General features: G+C 42.7%; 1 protein-coding gene across 3 annotated transcripts in view; it reads right to left on the bottom strand.

The window, feature by feature from the left end:
- SCMH1 (Scm polycomb group protein homolog 1) overlaps window positions 1–19,505 on the bottom strand; it is a 1,495,203-nt gene that overhangs the window by 277,405 nt on the left and 1,198,293 nt on the right. The window lies entirely within an intron of this gene.

Below are 19,505 nucleotides of genomic sequence, written 5' to 3'. Positions count from 1 at the left end.
AACGTGTAAATATCTTATGTATAGTATGTTAGCAATTGTTCTGGAGCTTTTCTCTCCAGGCCTCCGCTGAAAACAGACAGCTCTGTCCAGTCGGACCTCCCCGGTAAACAAATGTAAAATAAAATAAATAAATACAACATTCTATGTGGTTATTATTCCCCTTAAGATACCACATCTAAAATCCCACTTTTCTTATTTCTAGACCCCCCCCTCCCCTCGTCATCATCATTCCTTTCCAATTTGAATTATAACAGTTGGCTTGTGTTATGTATATAAGCCTTAACTGTGTAGCTCTAAATTATCCCTTCAAATCAAGTAATCATAAACCATCTTGTTCTATTGGGAGGATCAACTTATCCCACTAAACTCTTGTTCTCTTTCCCTCCCAGATAAATTTCTTCAACTTTATTAATTACTATCCACAACTTCTCTTCTGGTTGATAAAAATATGCCTGACCTGTGTATACAACTAAAGGAGCAAAAACGTTTTCACTGCTTGTATCTTACTATCTATATCCATAAACAAAACTTCCAGTTTCTCAACTTTTATATAATCTTTTATATAGTATTTTCTAACATATTCTTAGGTGCCATAACAGAAGGTTTTTTAATCCATATTCTTTTCTACTCCATCTTATCATGTCCCCATAAATACAGGTACCGCTATACCAATTCATGTGGGATCACATAATTCACAACTTCATTCACTTAAAATCCTAAAAATGCTTGAAACAGTCTCAAAATGTTCCACAAAATGAGATGTCCTTTTCTGGGTTTATCAAGTACAAAACAGTACCATCTGCAGATAAAGCCAACTCTTCTTGATTACCATACCAATTATATCCTTGATTTTTGAGTCCCTTATTTTCTACACCAATGTCTCTAAATTTAAAGCAAATACCAAATGGGAAAAGGAAATCCCTGTCTATTTCTTCTGTTCAAACACAACTCAATGGAGAGGAACCCTCCCACTTAATTTCTTGCCTCAGATCCTTCATACATCCTCCTAATTAACCTTATCATTGTATCAGGTAATGCAAATGCTTCCCTTGCCCTACACATAAAATCCAAGCTTACTCTTGTCAAATGCTTTCTCTGCATCAAGGCCCACCGACAGCAATGATACTTTCTCATGTTCCAATTTCCTCTGGATCATTATTGCACTGTTAATGTTGTCAAATATTTGCCTCCCTTCCATAAAACTACACTGATCCATATCTACCAGTTTTGACAACATTTTAGCTGGTACAGACAAACACTTTATAATCACAATTTAAAATTGAAATAGGTCTATATAAAGCTGGATCTGATGGGTCTTCACCCTATTTGGGTAATACAGCAATCACAGCTTTATTTGAAGATGCTGCTGCTTCCCATTCTTTTAAAATACTATTAAACAAAATCTTCCAGATCTTTATCAGGTTTATCATCTGTTCCTGGAGACTTCCCTGCAAAAAGATCATACAACACCATTTCTATTTCCCCTCCTTCTATATTAACTATTCATCATTGAGCCTCATCATCCTCTAATCTTAATTCCTCCATAAATACTTCCATTAGTGTTTCTTCTTTGTTGCCACATTCATCTGCTTTACACAAATTTTCATAACATTTCTGAAATATCTGTAATACCACTATAGGATCTCTGGTTATTTTTCTTGTCATAGGCTCCCTATGTCTGGGGACAATTCTTTATAATTTAATCTGCCTAGGTTGCTGTGCTAAACGTTTTTGTGCTCTGGATTTATCATCAATAATAGTTGTTTAGCTGCAATATTTCTAAACTCATGCATATTATCCAAATATTCCCTTATTCTCTCTTTAGTACTCTGCAGTTAGCTTCTTCTTGTTCTGTGACATCCCACTTATTCTGCAATATCTTAACCTTTGCTGGCTCCTCTAAATAATTCCTATTAGTTTTAACCATATCTCTTTCTCTCTTATTTCTACCCTATTTTCATTTTATTCTCCTCACTAACTATCCCTGCTAAAGAAATTTCTATCTTCCCTAACAACTATCAAATAATTAGCACTACCCTTTCCTTATTCATCTCTTTTTAACAGGTTGGTGGGAATGTGCCAGTGTCTCATTTTTACTTCAGTTTGTATTGGTGCATGATCTGAAATATTACTGAATGCGTGTTGAGGCTTTCAATTAAATGCATATGTTCCTGTGAAATATAATTTCTATTCAATCTAGCCCATTTTTTGTACTTTGGTGAATAACATATGAATTCTTCCATACTAAATATTTCCATAATTTTTCCAGACAACTTTGCTATACTTTCCCTTATAGGTTCCCCTGATATATAATCACTATTGCAAATTAAGTTTCAATCCCTACCTAGAAGCAATATTCCTGTTGAAAGTTGATTCTCATAAATTTCTTAAGCTCCATAACAGCAGTTTTTGGTGGAATATAAATACATGTCAACATAATCTTCCTCCCTTGCCAACAGCTCTTATCTATGACAAATCTAGCACTAGTGTCTTTTCTCCCTCTTCTATCAGAATTAGAGCCTCTGTAACAATCAGTATTATTACTCATTTTTCTTTGTCTAGGACATTTATGTGAACAGCCATCCTGAAATCCTCTCTTTGTCAAAGTCACATGTTAATTTCTTCTCAAATGTGTCTCCTATAGCATTTTTACTTACACTCTGCATTTCTTAATATAATTCAATACACTTTCCTTTTTATCTATATATTCATGATCATTTACATTCCAAAATAACATGGATAAAGTAGCTATTATGACAGAAAGCTACTGTTCCCACCTATTTATACACGGCAGCTTTATGAATGTGCATTTCCAATGCTTGTCTTACATGCATGCACTAATGTTTGGCTGGCTGATCTTTTACACAATTATTTCTTCTCGCTTCCATTTGAACCTATGTCACATTTGTAAGACTTTTGCTTTAATGAAAACCCAGAAAGAACTAAATAAATTTTCAGTACACCACATCACCTATTAACTTAGAACAAACAAACAAGACTGTATATTTTCAACAAATGAGGTTTAATCTTCCAGACAGGAACAACTAACCCAAATCGACAGCTGTGCCCACAGGCACTACCTAATCTAAAATTTAGGCTATCCATGTTTTAATATGCACATTACAGTCTGCGTTTCCAGCTACACTGATTGTTGTATGTTCTTTTCTTATATTTATTATCCTCTAAGATGTGAAAAACAGCTTGAATGCATTCAGAAAACAAGAACTTTAACCCTAAGGGAAACTACACCTGCTGTCATTAAATAAAACTAAACTGAACTGTGCACTGTTCTATTAAATGCATTAAATAATAAGGCTACTGGAGAGGCTATGTTCGTTATTCACTTCCCTTGATTGCATTCTTTATTTTTCATTAAACTACTTGTCATTGTACCTTTAATTATCAAGAAAGAATGCTCAAAACTCTCAAGATTAACTGCTTGCACCTGCAATCAGCTTGCCTCAATGCAAAAGTAGTCATCAATGAGGAAAAAACTAACAACTTTGCAGATGCATAAAGAAATCTTTGTACATTTCACTCAGAACAGAATGTAGAGAATTCCCCTGGCCATCTGCCTTCAGCTGCACACTTGTCGTCTCCCATCAAGGGCATTTGCTTATGGAAGCAAAAACAAGCTTATACCTTTGCAGATGAAGTAAGAAACTTAGCATTTTTCATGCCTGTTATCACTTTGCCTTATTTGTCAAGCCTGTTTATAAAACATGCTTATAGGTTAAGCCAAGGACATTACTCTAGACATCCATCCTTGTAAATGCAAGGGAGTTATCATCTTAATTCTACACATATAATTACTATACTTTTGCAACCCACCCCAGCAGCCTATATATATATATATATATATATATATATATATATATATATATATATATATATATATATATATATATATATATATATATAAAATAATAATAATAATAATCATATAAGGAACCTTAATGGATAGCGCTTGAAGTTCTGACACTCTCCTGGCAGAAGTAATGGAAACTAGAAATGCAGTCTTCCATGACAGGAACTCTAAATCCACTGAATCTGCTGGTTCAAAACGGGGTGAAACTAAAGCCTGAAGCATTAATGTAAGATCCCAAGGTGGTGTAGGGTCCTTCACTGGGGGTCTCAGAAGAAAGGTACCTTTAAGAAAGGTCTTGCAAAGTTTAGAAGATGCTAAGGAAGCCAAATTTTCTCACACATGAAAATTAAAAATTGCAGCCAGCTGGACTTTGACTGAAGATGAACTGGCGGCTTGCTGAAAAATCCCTTACAAAAATTACAATACCACAGAAACTGGAACAGTAAATAGATCAGATGCACGCTGAGAAGCCTATATAGAAAAATGTTTCCTGGTTGAACACTTATGAGCTGCTACCAGGATTCTTTTAAGGGGAGAAGATAAACCAGGAGTCCTGATAATCATGGGAACTGGATTAACCAAGCAGTGAACTTTAGACTGTCCAGGTCTGGATGGGAAATCCCTGAGGGATGAGCAATGAGATCAAGAACTGGATCTAACGTCCATGGTGGAGCTACTAGATGAGACAACAGAAAGGGAAACCAGACTTAGCGAGGTCAGAATGGGGCAATGAGGATCACAAGGCTCCCCAGCCTGCGAGCTTTCTGAAGAAATCTTGGTATCAAAGGTAGATAAAGATAAGAACAGACGACCAAGCATGAATCAGAGCATCTCTGGGGGCTTCCTCCTGTGGAGGATTCTGCATTTTGCATTGGAAGGAGATGCGTATAGGTAGCACCAAGGGTTACCCCAATTGAGAAAGATCTGCTCCGCTACTAAAGGCTTCAGAGACCACTCATAAGGCATCAGGATAGATCTGCTGAGCCTGTCCGCTACAATGTTGGACCATCCTGGAATGTGCGTTGCCACCCAAAAACAGCCGGTGGAGATCTCCCATTCCCACACTCTCATGGCTTTGCGACAAAGAGGGTAAGACCTGGTTCCCCCCTGTTTGTTGATGTACCAGACCACCAACACATTGTGCGTCTGGAAAGCAATCGTTCCTAGAGGAAGATGGGCATGGAGAGCCTACAACGGGAGGCGCAAAGCCCTCATCTCCAGCACACTGATATGCAAATTGGTCTCCGTAGGGACCACATACCTTGGACCATCCTTCCCGAGCAATGCCTCCCCCACAGCTGGGAGGTGTCCGTAGTCACCATGGCCTTGGGGAATGAAGGGAGAAAGGGAAGTCCCCAGACCAGGTCTGGGGAGTAAATCCACCACTGAAGAGAGTCTCTGCACACTCGAGAGATTTGAACAGGATGAGAAAGCGGCAGGTCCAGAAGTGACCACTGCACTGCGAGAGTCCACTGAAGAATCTGCATGTGAAGACACGCCAAGGGTAGAAGAGTGATCATGGCTGCTATAGACCCCAACGGCCGGAGTTTGCAGGATGCAAAGAACATGTAGTTTCAGGCTGCATATCCTGCCTGAAGTAATGAAAACTCTCGTCTGGATAGGGTCTAATCGAGCCCCAAAGAAGTCCAAGGTCTGAAATGGGGCCAGAGATGACTTGCTGAGATTGATAGAGATGCCTAACCTCTGGGCTAGTAACAGAAAGGAATCTCTCACTTGGCAAAGTTGATACTTGGAAGGGGCAGCGAGGAGCAAATCGTCCACGTAGAATACCTGAATGCCCTTAAGTCTCAGATGAGCCGCTACTAATGCCATCACTTTGGTGAACACCTTGGGGGTGGTGGTGAGACCAAAGGAGAGCGCTCTGAACTGGTAATGATTGGCTCCTAGCCAGAAGCAGAGAAACTTCCTAGAGCACCTGTCCATCTTGATGTGTTAGTATGCGTCTTGGAGGTCGATCAAGCACATCCAGATGTTCTCCTGCAAAAAGAGCAGGATGGCTTGAAGTGTGAACATCCGGAATTTTGCGTTGGCAACTGACAGGTTCAAGGTTGACAGAGCCAGAATAGGTCTTAGGTCCCCTGTTTTCTTTGGCGTCAAAAAGAACCTGGAATAAATGCCTGATCCGGAGTGGTCTAGGGGGATGGGTTGGATGACTCATTTTCTTAGCAGCTTTGTTACTTTCAGTGCTGCATCCTTCCTGTATACGGCTGGAACATCCGGGAGGTGTTTCGGTGGAAGAGGTGGTTCGAGGAATGGGATTGAATAACCGCTGGATATGATCTGCAACACCCAACGATCCACTGTTATGGACTCTCACTCTGTTAGGTGTAGTGATAACTGGCCCCTGACTGCCTCAAGAGATGCACACCGGGCAACCCTTCAGGGCTGCTGTGTGGGTCTGACTGAGAAAGGTTCTCGAGGCCTGTAATTTCTTGGACCCCCTCTGCCTCTAGGGCAACGTCCATCATATCCTCCTCTGCCTCTAGGGGAAATTGAGTCCTGAGTGTCTCTGGAAAACGCCTGAGATTTCTGGAACCACATCTTCTTAATCCCTCTCTGATTCATGGAAGAGGACCTTTGCAGGGCAGAGAAGTGGATCCCGATGGCAGACAGAGTCCTCTCATCCTTCTTACTCTGGACCAAATTCCCACATACTGACTTCCCAAACAGGAAGGAACCATTGTACGGGGCATTGGTGAACGACGTCTTGAAGGGTTCAGAGAACTGCCAGAGCCAGGCATGTTACCTAATGGCAATGCCTGTACCAGCTGCCCTAGTGGCTCCCTTGGTAGCATGAATAGAAGACGCATAGAGGTGTTCGCAATGGACTTCAGAATGGCCATACAAGCAGAAAACATCATCTTGTCTCCCGCTGACATGGACTCACGGGTTGACTCAGCAAACTCCTTCACTATGTCTCACTGCAGCCGAATCACATGTGCCATGTAATTCAGTGATCTAACAGAAAAAGTCAATGAAGTGTACACCCGCTTTCCAAATCGGGCCAATGTCCTTGATTCTCGATTGGGAGGGTGAACCGTAGAGCTCTCCTGCACTACGTCTTTCCTGGTGGCAGCTGCCACCTCCATAGCATCAACCGGGGACCCCTTATTCCAGTACGTCGTGTCAGATGGGGGGCTTAATACCTTATCCGGGCACTTTGGGATAGGCTCCACTGTGTCTGCTTCCTTCCAAGTCCGAAAAGTTATCAAGTCCACTAAAGGACTAGTAGGCGAGGACACGCAGGAAGTAGAGTGGCCTGCACCGAATGCCTCAAGAAACACTGATTTGCCCAAGGTAGGCTTTTGGGTGGTTTACCTTTAAAACCGTATATTGCAGAAGGGCGAACAGAACAATTCCAGAAGGCAGTCTGCAAGGTTTGCAAATGCCGAATGGAAAAAGGTTCAAATGTGCAATGAGCGAATGCACAGTGAGATTCGCTCACTGCACATTCGACATTGTGGGGCGGATTGCACTATAGTGGGAATCGGGATATGGTTCCTTTACCCACTGTAGTGCGATCTTGGAGTTAGAATAAGCAAGGGGGTGTTGGGGGCGCAGCTCCCCACATGGGGGGGGGGTGCAGGGGGGCTTGCCCCCTGCTTTACACTTTATTTTTCTTCGACATTCATCTTCAAAAAGCAACAAATTTGCTGTTCAATTTGCTGTTTTTCGAACATGAAGGTCTGTCGACATTTTCAGTTTTGTGGTTTCAAGTCACTCATAAGAGCACATGAACCACTGTGATTTGCGGTTTTAAAGGTAAACCTTTTGGGCAGACCCACCCGGCGGAGTTCCATGATGTCTCTGAATAAGACATCCTTGGGGGGGTGATCGAGAGGAACCTTCCCCCTTCCTCCAAATCAGTGCCTTCAGTGAGCGACTCAGGAGGGGAGTCTAAGTGCCTCCTTTTGCACATGCGTTTGTGAGGGATCTCCTCAGTGGGGATCTCTGGGGAGGACTCCTCAACATTCTGCTGCTCTCAAGCAGGAGCTTCCTGAGGCAACATGGTGGCAGGCTGTCCCTGAGATAGCAGGATGCCCGGAACCGTACTCAAGACACAGGGAGTCAAGGCGGAGTCTGAGGACGAGATGGTCAAGGGTCTCAATGAAATCGAGAGAACCCTCTCCACCACATCAAAGGCCAAAGGAGAATGGACATCCTGAGAAAGGCCAGCAAGAGCCGTTCTCTTCTGACCCGACAGAGGAGCCAGAGCCGAACCTCCAAGTGCCGAGATACTGAGGGGGATACTGCGCTCTGACACACTCGGCGCTGACAACTTCCCCTCGGATCTAATGCCAATGGTACGGCTCCGAGAACCAGTCAGATCCAACCCTATTGGATCTGACACGCTCAAGGTCTTGGCCGGCATTGAGGTACAAGGTACTGTTGGTGCCGACACCTCAACCCCGAGGGTCCTCGGATTCAAGGGTTTGGGATTGGAGGAGGAGTATTTGGGGAAAAAAAAGACTGCGTGCTCCCTACTCCACAGGGAGAGGGGGCAGGCAAGACTCCCATTTGAATATGGGTGTGGATAAACCTCCGCATCATCCTGTCCATCTCCACTTCACTAAAGCTCCGGGTGGAGCAGGAGGAGGAGGCTACCGACACTGGTCTGGAGTGATGGTGAGGGGAAGCCCGCATGGGAGACCGAATCCGGGACTCCTCCAGCTCAGGGGAAAACCTGGGAGAGTGGAGCCGGGGAGATCCTGGTCTAGTAGCTGGCCTAGATTTTGGCAGTGGCCCGGCCGGAGCAGAGCAGTCTGGAGACCGCTTTCTCGGCCTGTCCTTTTTTGACTTCTCCCTTTCCCCGGGCCTCTTGGCAGGAGTTTGAGTTCCAGAAACCGGGGGAAATGGTAAAAGCTGAGGCTGAAGCTAACCTACTAGCTGGGGTGCAGTGGCTACAGTCCTCATAGAGAGAAGTAGGCCATTCAAGATGAGCTTATCCCTCCTGTCCTTTAGTGCCCTGGGATTAAACCAGGCACAAATAGAACAGGAGGTATGCAAATGCCCCCCCCAGACACACTACGCACAGTTAACCATCGACTGGAGAGAGCTTATGGGCACACACTGTGCACTTTCTGAAACCTGGCTTTGGGGTCTCTGACATAGGTTCATAGGTTGGTACTAGGCTATTGGCCCTAGGGCCTATACAAGCCTAACCATAACAATTCCCTGGCTATTTCTTCCCACATTATTTACATATTCCCAAAACAGGCCCAGTACACTCACCACATGTGCACGCGCGCTTGCACACACACACACACACACACACACACACACACACACACTTTATAGAAAAAGTTGGAAAGGCGAGAATTTTTCTTTTTTTTACTGTTGACCACATTGGGGGGGGGGTAGAAAATAGAGACAGAAATATAGATAGAAGGAAAGAGCAAAAAAGCCCAAAAAATACACACTCACCCAAAAAATATCACTAAGAGCTCAGTCCACGATGTGTACTTTACAGGCGGCAAATGAGATGTGAAGGGAGGAAGGAGACAGGGGCATTATGGGTAAGGGGAGAAGCTTTGAGCTCGGATCAGATGGTGGATATGCGGCCAAGTCGGATCCAATATGGATCTGAAACCCAAAGGTTGAAGATCAAATGAAGACAACTACCTTCAGGTCAAGAATTATCACCAACTCAGGTAGGGAGAATCTCAGTTTAACACCTGATCCAAAAGATGTTACTTCAGGAGTGCAGCCCAATCCCCCATGATGCACAACAATGTTAGTAATAAAATATAAACAAAAGAACCTGTTATACTCACACCCAGGAGAACAAGTTTTACTATTAGTATGTTTTTTTATTAGTATTTCTATGTGTTTATTAACAATATGTCTCTGTTTATCTCTCATTGTTATGTTTTTTGTGGAGCTTTTCTCCCCGGGCCTCTACTGAAAATGGAAATATATCCAGCTAGACTAGCCCGGTCAACAAATGTAAAATAAATAAATAAATAAATATTACAGCCGATATTTCTGTTATGACTTCTTAATGACATGTTTATCTTCTACGACAAAGCTTCTGCCTTCTACTGAGGACACACGAAGGTATTATTTGGAACTCTGTCTTAAGAACTTACTGCAAAAGTAGGTCATTAAGAGTAGCTCTTAATCACGCATAGATTTATTACCCATTTTATACTTCTTGCGCATGTTCTCTGGCTATGCCTCAACAATATAGACTGAGAAAGAACTGAAGAGGTTTATGGGAAATGTAAGGGACTGCCTTTTGATACACCCACACTCATGATCTAGTAATTCTTTCAGGGTAAAGTGCCATGAATCCACTGTCTTTTGTACTTCATAAGAGGAAATATTAAGTAACAAGCTCACAAAGGCCAACCACCACAAAGGTCATACGACTCTTCCCAGTGTAAAGCCCAAGATGCGTCTTATCTTTTAGAAATTTATTTATATTATTTTTATTTTATTTGCAGTTGGTTTACCAGGATAGTCCATTGGGCCAAGATGAACCCGTTTTCAATGGAGTCCCGAGGAGAAAAGCTCCAAAAACAAGCAAGGTTACAATAGGTTTTAGATTACAATTTTTACAAATGTTACAGACTAGAGCAAAACATTACAAATAGTACAGACTAGTGAAGAACATTACAGATGATACAGACTAGTAAAAAAGGAACAGTACAGTATAAATACTGAGAAGCCATTACATATTAGGAAGCTTGCACTTAAGAGGTACATTCTAATGCATTCTTTGTAAATAGCTTAGAAAGTACAAGGTAAGGATGTATGAGTTAGGAGAGAAAGTAAAAGGAAATTGCCAGTATAAAGAGGGGGAGAGAAAAGAAAATGGGAATTGCCAGTGTAAGTTATGTGGGGTGGGAGCAGGAGCATTCCCACTGGGATACTAGATGTGAATGAAGAGATTTTTTGAATATAAAGCGGTTAGAGGTGGTACGAATGGATGGTGGTAGAGAGTTCCAGAGACGTGCTAGACCATAGGATAGGAGATTTTTACCTGGGGGACGAGTTGGTTTGTACAATTCTATTAGGTTTTGGTTGTTAGACCTTAGTATTCTGTCAGGTAAATGCATTTTAAAGGCAAAGGAAAGGGAGGGACAGAGGGAGGGGTTGAAAATGAGCTTATGTGCAAGAGTAAGTTGAGTATAGGTGAGATGATTGGGTAGTTCTAGCCATTTTAGTTTGTGGAGAGAAGAACAGTGGTGGGTGGAAGACTTATGGCTGGTAGCGAACTTGGCGATTTTGCTGTAGCAAGAGGAAAGTTGTGTTTTAAGGGAAGATTGTAGATTAGTTAGGAGTGGAGTGCCATAGAGAAGGGAGGGGATAAGAAATGAGGCAGAGAGAGTGATTTTAGTGGAGGGTGTAAGATAACGATTTTGTCGGTACAGCATGCCTAGTTTTTTTGTTTTTTTTTGATATTTAGTTGGAGGTGGGAATTGAATTTAAGCTGACTGTCAATTTGGACCCCTAGTAATTTGGCCTCTGACACCAGTTCCAGAGATGTGTTGTTATGGCTAGTGACAGAGAATGTGTTTGTATTGAAAGAGGTGACTTTAGAGGGAGTAAATACCATTAATTTGGTTTTAGAGGCATTAAGTGCTAGGTGATTTTTTTTCATCCATTGTTCAGTGGTTGAGAATGCATCTTATGTAAGCTTTAGGAGTGTAGGGATGGATGTGGCAGAACAGATAACAGTTGAATCACCTGCGTATTGGATGATATTTGAGAAAGGGATAGAATTGCGGACGTTGTTTATAAATATACTAAAGAGAAGGGGACCCAGTATGGAACCTTGGGGAACTCCAGTTGGGGTATTAGGGAATGAGGAGGTGGCCTTTTTCCATTTTACTGCTCGATATCTATAGGATAAGTAGCTGGAGAACCAGTTCAGAGAGGAAGGTGATAGGTTAAGCTTAGAGAGTTTAGTTAGAAGTAGGTTGTGAGAGATAGTGTCAAAGGCCTTAGAGAGGTCAAGTAGTACGGTAAAAACAATATGACCAGAGTCCCGGGCTTTATTTACAGTTTCCAGGAAGGAGAGGAGGGCTGTCATAGTGCTGTGACCTGGTCTAAATCCATGTTGTGTGGGAGTTAGTAGGTGATTGTCTAAGAGATGTGGTAGGAGTTGTAGTTGGATACACTTTTCTCGGAGTTTAGAGATGGGAGACAGGATAGCGATGGGACGGAAATTACTAACATTGTTATTATTGCCGCCTTTATGTAAGGGTATGATAAAAGCCTTTTTCCAAATTTGGGGTACTATGCTTTCTTGGATAGAGCGGTTGATTAGAATGCTAATGGGGTAGGCAATGGCTTCGGCAGCTATGCTAAGAAAGTGTGAAGGAATGTTATCTGGAGCATTAGAGCATGGCTTCAGTTTCTGAAGGAGTTTTTTATGGTAGATGTGGGTATAGGTTTTAATAAGAAGAGATGATGGAGAAGAAATGAGAGTAGACGTGGAGGGTAGAGTGTTAGTAGAGGAGGATGGGGGTGAAGTAGAAGTGGAGGGTAGAGTGTTAGTAGAGGAGGATGGGGGTGAAGTGGAGAGTGTGGTGATGTTAGAGAAGGATGAGGTTAGTTTGGAAATAGAATCAATGAAAAAAAGAGTTAAATTGTGTAGCCAAATCTATGTCGGGAGTGTTGGGGTCTGGGGTTGGGTTGTCTGTTTTGCTGGGATTAAGGAAGGTGGAGATTCCTTTCCAGAATTTCTGAGGGTTTGTTTTATTGCTGTTTTGGAGTATGGAGAAGTAATTTTGTCGATTAGTGATGATGAGCTTTTTTACTTTATTTCTAAGTGTTTTGTATTCATTATAGATGGGGGGAGTCCTATTTTTCTGGTAATGTGCCCAAACTTTATCTCTGTGTCGCATGGTTGCTAGTGTGTTTTTGGTTAGCCAAGGGGCAGTTTTGATTTTTATTCTTTTTGTCCTTAAGGGAGCATGGTAGTCCAGGAGGTTTAAGAAGGTTGAGTTGAAGTGGGCACAACAGCATTGTCTAGAGATAGTGTTTTTAGAATGTTCCAATTTATTGCTCTTAGAGAGTTAGAAAAGGTAATTGGGTTAAAGTTTTTTTGGTTGCGAATAGTAATATAATTGTGTACGGTGTAAGGGTAAAGGGAGCCGATGTGTGTAAGTGAAAAGAAAAAAAAAAAAAAAGAGCGGATTTGTAGAACTAAACTCCTTTACTGGTAAGCGCTTTCGTTGGCAAAAGGTAAGCCAACTTCTTCAGACCATCGAAAAACATACAAGATACAATCCCATGTGAAAAGGAATGCCTTTTATACACAGTGTTAGTCTAATCAAATTTGGGGTAGACATACATGTGATTCCCAAGGGTTAGTATATGGGGCTGTCTGCAACCAATGCGAAGGTTACTATATTGGAAAAACAGAACAAAAGCTCAAGCAAAGGATATACGAGCATCAATATAGCATTGATAGGCAGATCAGTACAAATGCCCTAGCAAGGCATATAATAGAACGCCCAGACCATAAGTTCAGTCTTATTGTCTTGCAAAAAGTAGACCGTAGCAGCAGGGGTGGCCCATGGCAACTTAAACTCGAAACAGAATTGGCATGGCAGATCCGTACCATGGCTTATATTATGCCGGGTTTAAATGAATATGTATATCAAATGTTTACTCAAAATAAAAGCCTTAGCTAGATAAGTATTACAAGCCTTTTGGAATAAATAGATCCATTTAGGATCTTTTAATATACATGGTTTTAAAAGTTAGTAATTTTAAAGTAACTATGGTTCCATCACAAGGCTGGGTGATTTGGTACTTTTAATATTGAGATAAATTAGGCTTGAGAAAGTTTATTGTCTAAGATTTACTGATTTTAGGAAAACCTATGTAAAACAAATCTCTGGTTCAGCAAATAAATGGTTACTTGTGTTTTTTTATTGTTGATTGTTTTTTACTTAATTAATTGCTTGATTAGACTAACACTGTGTATAAAAGGCATTCCTTTTCACATGGGATTGTATCTTGTATGTTTTTCGATGGACTGAAGAAGTTGGCTGACCTTTTGCCAACTAAAGCGCTTACCAGTAAAGGAGTTTAGTTCTACAAATCCGCTCTCTTTTTTTTTTTGTTTTCACTAGTTTTGTTTTTTTGTCAGTATGTAAGTTATTTATGGCGAGTGGCTTTGGAACAGACTCCCAACCTCTGTTTACACAAGAGGAGGAATTTCCTGCTTCACCAGGAGGAGCCTCAGAGGTGAATACCATGGGTGACTTAACAGTTTTGGTACACCAGTTGCTGAACTGAGTAGATACGCTCACACAGTGTGTAGAAGCTGCAAACAATGCAGGGACTTCCAGAAAGTACAGTTTTGTACCTACCATAAATGTAGATGTCCGAACAGGATAGCATCTGCAGTCCTTACAAATGGGTTGTCCTGTCGTCAGGCAGCCCTTCGGTCGGCCGGATTCCAAAGCCTGGGTCTGGCCTCGGCTGGTGTCGCACTTCACCCGACGTCATAGCTGCAGTTCTTCGGGTATAAAGGCATCAGCCGACGCCATTTTCCTCAGTGTTTCTTGCCCCAGATGCCAGTTGCCCTCTTGGATAGCTAAATTTTTGGATAAATGCCAATGTTTCCAAATAGTAGAAGGCAAACACAAAAGATAATCATGTATGTACATATATACAAACAAATACACCATAAGAGATCCCCCTCCAGCTAGCTATTAGGTGGGCAAATACCCTAGGAGTACCACAGAGGGGAAGGAGGGTGGGTAATCCTGACTGCAGATGCTATCCTGTTCGGACATCTACATTTATGGTAGGTACAAAACTGTACTATGTCCTTCAAGGATGCATCTGCAGTCCTTACAAATGGGTAGAATACCATAGCCAAACTAGGGGAGGAGGAAGAAGAAATTATGGTGTAGTTAGGATCCCTTGCAAAACAGCAGTGGCAAACCCTGCTCGGGATCTAGAGTATAAAGGTAAGTTATAATGCTTGGCAAATGTATGCACGGAGGTCCAAGTAGCAGCCTCTATAATGTCCTTGGTAGCCACTCCTCGTAAGAAAACTGTGGTAGTGGCTGTAGCCCTTGTAGAATGAGGCCTTATGTTCTGTGGAATTTGCTTTCCATGGTAGGAGTAACAGAATCTAATGCAATTTCCTATCCACTTGGAGATTGTCTGTTTGAAATTGCTTTTCCTTCCCTTCCTGTTGCATATGCTACCAGAAGCTGGTCAGTTTTTCTATTGCCCTTGGTTCTGTCCAGGTAGTAGCGTAACTGTCTATGTACATCCAAGGTATGCAGCAGTCTTTCCCCCCTGTTCTGTGGATTGGGAAAGAAGGTAGGTAGGTGGATTGCCTGGTTTAAAGACACTCTGGATACCACCTTAGGCATAAATGTAGGATTAGTTCTCATGGACACTCTATCTTGATGGAAGATTAGGAAGGGTTGTACTGCCATTAAAGCCTGTAGTTCCGAAACCCTTCTTGCTGAGGTAATTGCCAGCAGGAAAGCAGTTTTCCAGGATAGGTGTTGAAGATCTGCTGTTGCTGCTGGTTCGAAAGGGGGAAGTGTCAATTTTTCTAGTACAAAGTTCAAGTCCCATGCTGGTAATGGTGGTTTCCTAGGAGGTTTTACATTCTTAATTCCTCTCAGAAACTGCCTGAGTAGAGGATGCGAAAAGACAGGTGGATCGAAGCTGTATTCTGCAGAAATAGCTGATGCATGTATTTTGATGGAGGAATAGGACAGGCCTGTATGGAAAAGCTCTGCCAAATACTCCAGGATGTTGGCAATGTCTACCTTTGACACATCTTTGCCCCTCTCGGTACTCCAAATGAGAAACCTTTTCCATTTTCCTGCATAGTTCCTTCTTGTTGAGGGTCTGCGGGCCTCAAGGATAATGTCTTTAACCCTTTGGGATAAATCTGGGTTAGTTGCTCTTATGTAATGTTCCAGGCAGTCAGTTGCAGAGTTTTCAGGTTTGGATGCAGGATGTTGTAATCGCTCTGAGTTAACATCAAGGGAATCAGGGGTAGTGTCCACATTTTCCCCCGAGACATGCTCCTTAGTAATGGGTACCAATGTTGTCTTGGCCAATCTGGAGCTATCAGAATTATCCTTGGACGTTCCTCTTTGATTTTCAATAGCACCTTGTGCATCAAAGGAAGAGGTGGGAATGCATATGCTGTCAGGCCTTTCCAACTGAAGGATAGAGAGTCCACCTTCCAAGCAAGTGGGTGGTATGTCCTTGTGCAGAATTTCTTGAGCTGGTGATTGAGTGGGGATGCAAATAGGTCTATTTGTGGCAGTCCCCATTTCTTTGTGATGGCCTTGAAGATGTCCGGGTGTAGCATCCATTCGTGAGCATCCGAGGTAGTTCTGCTTAATATGTCTGCTAGGATGTTTTCTTTTCCGGGTACAAAAATTGCCTGTAACTGAATGTTGTAACTCAGAGCCATATTCCATAGGTCCAGGGCCATTCGGCATAGAGGGTATGAATGAGTGCCTCCCTGTTTGTTGATGTACCACATGACTGTGGTGATGTCTGTCCTTATCATCAACTGGCCTTCTTGGAGGAATGGTCTGAAATTCTGTATTGCTAGTTGTACTGCCAGCATTTCTTTTTGATTTATGTGCAGGTGCAGCTGCTCTGGAGTCCATAAGCCTTGTATGCACTTGTCCAGCATGTGGGCCCCCCAACCGAGGTCTGAGGCGTCCGTTGTGATGGTTTGGCTTGGTTGAATGCTGTGGAAGGGCAAACCTGGGTTTGACTGGCATGCCTGAGCCCACCATAGGAACTCTTGTTTCAGGCATGGAATTAGTGGTATTTCGGTTTCTAAGCTGTGCCCGTGTTGAGACCATAAATTCTTTAGGTACCACTGTAGCTTTCTCATATGCAGTCTGGCATGGGGGACCAGGATTATGCAGGATGCCATGAAGCCCAAGGCCTGTAGTACTTTCCTTGCTGTTAGTTTGTTCTGCTTTGTTAATGCCAAGAAGTAGAGAGGAAGTTGTTCTTGTTTTTCTGCAGTTAGGAATGCCATCTGTTTTACTGTGTCCAATTCTGCACCTAAGAAGGTTATTGTTTGGGATGGTATCAGTCTTGACTTTTTTATATTGACTGTGTATCCCAGGGCCTGTAGTAAGCAAATGACTCTTTGTAAGTCTTCTGTTAGCTTGTTTTTGTTGTCCGCTTGTATCAGGCAGTCGTCCAGGTATGGATAAATTTGGATTCCCTGAAGCCTGCAGTGAGCGATTACTGATGCCAGGCATTTCGTGAACACTCTGGGCGCAGTAGATAAGCCAAAGGGCAATGCTGAGAATTGATAATGCTCTGATCCTGCAAGAAATCTGAGGTATCTTCTGCAGTTTGGTCGTATGGGGACGTGCAGGTATGCCTCCTTGAGATCTAGAGTTACCAGCAAATACTCCTTGCCCAGCATGGGAAGAAGTTGCTGTAGGGTCAGCATTTTGAATTTTGGAACAATGATGAATGTGTTTAAAGCGGACAGGTCGAGAATAGGCCTCCAATTTTTCTCTTTTCTTGGTACCAGGAAGAGTCTGGAGTAAAATCCCTTGCCTTGTTCCATAGGTGGTACCCTTTCCACAGCTCTCATCCTTGCTAATTGAGCTATTTGTTTTAGAGCTTCTGTCTTTTGATTTGGTGGTAGGTTTGGCATTCCTCTTTTTCCTGGTAAAGTGTGGAAATGAAACCTGTAGCCTTGGTCTATAGTTTGCAAAATCCACTTGTCTCTTGTGATATAGTGCCAGTTTTTTGAAAATAAGGCTAACTTTCCGCCTAAGGGTGCTGCTATTTGTTCCCTGGTAGGCGGTGTCAAAGCCAAGTCACTGTGATTGTCCTGTTGCAGTGGTAGTGGTTGTGTCTGTGCCTCTTTGGTTGTTACCTTGCCACTGGCGTCCCTGTAGGCACCTCCTCTGGATTGATTTCTGCCTCTTGAACGCCTATTCCTGCCTCTCTGAGTTTTAGAGGAGTCTGGAAAGGACCAATTTTTGGAAGGCCAGTTCCTGCTAAACCTTGGAGGCTGAACCTGTAAGAAATCTTTCACTGTTTGTACAGATTTTGCCTTCTCTTCCATTTTCTTCAGTACCTGTTGGGCAGGAGAACCAAATAAACTGACCTTATCCATAGGAGCATCTAATAGCTTTGCTTTAACATGATCCGGCAAGACCTGTTCTTTCAACCATGCATGTCTTCTTATAACTGTGCCAGTCATGGCTGATCTAAATGAAGCCACCAGTGCATCACAGCCACATTTTAAGGAATGGTTACTAACCTGCTGAATGTTATTCACCATTTCTAGAACATATTTCTTATCTAAAGAATCATCCGAGGACAGTTTCTTAGTTAACTGATCAAGCATAAACTCTTGGTATTGGATCATATGAAACTGACAGTTCAATGCTCTAGCTGAGAGAGTAGCAGAGGTGTATACTTTTTTACCCCATCTGTCTAAGGACCTGGATTCCCTTTCAGAAGGGAGAGGGTTTTTAGCTGAGGTCGAAGCTACTGCCTTAGGCCCCTGGGAGATAGTCTCAGGATCTGCGAAAGGAGCCTTGTATAAATGGTGATGAGTGTCCGGGACCCTGTAGAACCTATCGGGCTTAGCAGGGGCTGGAGGTAAAGTATCAGGAGCAGTGCAAGCATCATTAAATGCATCATCCACAACAGGAAGAACTGGAGGTATAGCTAAAGGCCTATGTTGCGGTAAGTGTAAAAAAGTCCTAAGTCTTTTCCTTGAATCTGAGAAATCTTGTCCCTGCCATTGGAATTGCTCTCTCATGGCATGTAAAGTTTCCCCAAAAGAAAATTCCTCTGGTGGAGAAGCAGAAGGAATCGATTCTTCAGCATCGGAATCTTCATAAGTAGAAAAGGGAGCCTCTGGATGGTCTGTATCATCAGAAGAGTCATCTGAGGACACTGGCTCAGGGGGCTCTGCTCTAGGTCTCTTTTCTGGAGGTTGAGAGGCCCTGTCTGGGTGAGATTGGGATCCCCTTATTAAAGAGATGAGATCCTCTGCCAGAGTAAGCTTTTGGGAACTGGAACTGGGCCTGTGAGAGGGGGGCTTAACAGGCACAGACTTAGAAGTTTTGGCTGCTTTAGCCCTGGCAAAGGCCTTTATAGACATGGCTGCAGGAGGCCTAGCAGCACCACGTGCTGGGGTAGAAACATCCAAAGGGATGGTGTCCGATAAGTCTTGTGAAACCACAGTAGTAGGTAAAACTTCAGAGGCCGATTCAACTAGGGTAGAAGGGGCCTCGGTAGTAGTCATGGATTCGGCTGAAGATTGAACCGTTTGCTCGGTTTCGGCCGAAACTGAGACACTCGCGGTTTGCTTAACCGTGGTTTCGGCCGAAACCGCGGACTGCGAGTGTCGATCCTTTTCTTTGCGTTTCTTAACAATTTGAGTAGTCGGAGGATCCGACGGCATTATGTACGCAAAATCTGAGCCGAAAAACTGTTCAGCAAACTCCGACCGACATCTAAGCGTTCATCGGTTGAAAGAAGCACAGGCTAAACAAGCTGCTACGTCGTGGTCTGGGCCTAAACAAGGTAAGCAGTAAGAGTGGAAATCTTTATGAGGTATTTGTTTCCCACAAGTTAAACAGTTATTCACTTTTTCTGACATCGGCTGAGG

The sequence above is a fragment of the Protopterus annectens genome, chromosome 2.part1, assembly GCF_019279795.1.
Source record: "Protopterus annectens isolate FY-2018-M chromosome 2.part1, PAN1.0, whole genome shotgun sequence".
Taxonomy (NCBI): Eukaryota; Metazoa; Chordata; order Ceratodontiformes; family Protopteridae; genus Protopterus; species Protopterus annectens.
Note: the sequence above shows the minus strand (reverse complement) of the source record. Positions and strands in the feature narration are given on the sequence as shown.